Below are 3,160 nucleotides of genomic sequence, written 5' to 3' on the forward strand. Positions count from 1 at the left end.
CCTCACATACTCCATTAACACATACCTCATTAACACATCCCTCACATACCTCATTAACACATACATCATTAACACATCCCTCACATACCTCATTAACACATACATCATTAACACATCCCTCACATACCTCATTAACACATACATCAGTAACACATACCTCACATACTCCGTTAAAACATACATCATTAACACATACCTCACATACCTCATTAACACATACCTCACATACCTCATTAACACATACATCATTAACACATCCCTCACATACCCCATTAACACATCCCTCACATACCTCATTAACACATACATCATTAACACATACCTCACATACCCCATTAACACATACATCATTAACACATACCTCACATACCTCATTAACACATACATCATTAACACATCCCTCACATACCCCATTAACACATACCTCATTAACACATCCCTCACATACCTCATTAACACATACATCATTAACACATACCTCACATACCTCATTAACACATACATCATTAACACATCCCTCACATACCCCATTAACACATCCCTCACATACCTCATTAACACATACATCATTAACACATACCTCACATACCCCATTAACACATACATCATTAACACATACCTCACATACCTCATTAACACATACATCATTAACACATCCCTCACATACCCCATTAACACATACCTCATTAACACATCCCTCACATACCTCATTAACACATACATCATTAACACATACCTCACATACCTCATTAACACATACATCATTAACACATACCTCACATACCCCATTAACACATACATCATTAACACATCCCTCACATACCCCATTAGCACATACCTCATTAACACATACCTCACATACCCCATTAACACATCCCTCACATACCTCATTAACACATCCCTCACATACCCCATTAACACATACCTCATTAACACATCCCTCACATACCTCATTAACACATACATCATTAACACATACCTCACATACCTCATTAACACATACCTCATTAACACATACCTCACATACCCCATTAACACATACATCATTAACACATCCCTCACATACCCCATTAGCACATACCTCATTAACACATACCTCACATACCCCATTAACACATACCTCACATACTCCGTTAAAACATACGTCATTAACACATACCTCACATACCCCATTAACACGTACCCCAGGGGTAGGCAAGTAAGTTTGGCCGTGGGCCAATCTTTTTCTGAGCCACAAGATGGCGGGCCAGAACATGATCAAAGCCAAATTCAAGGAATTTATTTTTTGGTAAGAGGACGCAGCGCTCCTGTTCCCCGGTTCAGAAAAAACTCTGATATCGCTGATAACCCTCCCCATCAACACTCTGATGCGCAGTCAGATCCGCTGATTGGTTCACTGATGATACAGGCGCCCAATCCAGAGCCTCTGGCTAGACCCGCCCAAAGGGAGACTCGTCCTCTCTAGCCCCATTTCAGTCCCATGTTAAAAGCCAGGGCTACTATCTGTATTTTAACAGACTTATCTTTTACATTGAGGTTTATTTATTGTTCTCTTGAACGTTTATTTTTCTCTGAAATCTTAGGGAGGATGGTCCTCCCTTTCCTCAATGGACGAGCCTCCACTGAGTAAAGTAGAGTTATGAACTAGGTAGCAGTGTTATTTAACATACTTTTATTGTCAAGTTCTCTGGGTTTTTGGAATTTATTTAAGTGTTTGCCCACATTTGAGAGGCTTGAGGGGCAACAGAGGACGCATGGACAACTCCAATCCTTTTTCCTTTTCTTTATTTCAACTTCTCAAAGACACATTAGGATTCTTTCAGGTTGAAAACCTTTAAAAATAAAAGAATTATAGCATGTTTTACTTTGCAATTTAATATATTATAACCTAAATTAATCAGTAACCAAGTATTTTACTCAAACTCAATGTATTTAATAGTTAAATAAGTACTTTAATTGACCTGCTTCCCCACAACCACACATTTGCCTTATGTGACCCGCTCTATCGAAATCAGTCGGAAGTCGCAACGACTCATTTCAAAATTTTAATGGGATGTTGAGATGTACTGAATATTTCTCCTAACTGGGTCAATCACATGTTTTGAATCAGGACATTAGAAGCATGTGAGAATTCATTGATCTGCAGACAGGAGGAGGAAAACACTGCAGATTCCACTGAGAGGTTGCTGAGTTTAAAACATATATTAAAGATGGTTTGTGTAGATCAGAGCTTAGAGAACTAAACAAATATCAGTCAATAATAAACATCTCTAAACATGTTCTTCTGGTGAGAAAGGTAAAGAGACATTCAGAGGACTTTTTATTGTTTTTGTTTGCCCTCACAAAAGGGACTTCTACAGATTCAAATTATATAGACATTACAAAAAGAAAAAGGGATATAGGGAATCCCTTTCCAATGCCACCCCGTCCCTCCCCCTTCCCACCCATCTTGCCATTTCACAGAAAATCCTACCTGATGTTTTTTAGCAATCATCTGAGTTCATCTATCTATTATATTATATATATTATTTATATCATAGCATAACAATTTATCCACATCAAATACATTCATACCTTTTTTTCACATAACATTTCATCTGTTTAAGATGAATTGAGATTAAGCTCTGAGATCAGTAGGTCATGGAAGGATGATATCCATTGCTTAATAAATAAAGTATGTGGGGGTTTCCATCGTATTACTATTCTTTTTTTGGCCGCTGTTAGACCAGCGAAAAGCACCCTTTTCTGATGTTTCTGTAGGTCAAGAGAAGAATCATCATTCAACAATACAATATTTGGGAGACAGGGTATGTGAACTCCAATAATCTCAGATACAATGTCAATAACCTGTTTCCAGAACGTTCTTACTGGAGTACATTCATAAACCATGTGTACATATGTGCCAATAGTCTTTGGATACAGAGAAGGCATGGGGCGTGGAATCGTCCTTAATTGACAGCATGTTCTGGTTGACAGGTAACATCTGTGTATCATTTGATACTGTATCAATTGGTGATTGTGGTTACGCCATGTTAAGGAGATATTATTCCATATTCTCTTCCAATCATAATAATAATTTTTTAGATCTGCGTTCCATACTGCAGAGATACCAATATATCCGGTTAATTTATCTTGCAGCTTTTTATATATATATATGAAG

This window comes from Notothenia rossii, assembly GCF_949606895.1.
Source record: "Notothenia rossii genome assembly, chromosome: 10".
Classification (NCBI taxonomy): Eukaryota; Metazoa; Chordata; class Actinopteri; order Perciformes; family Nototheniidae; genus Notothenia; species Notothenia rossii.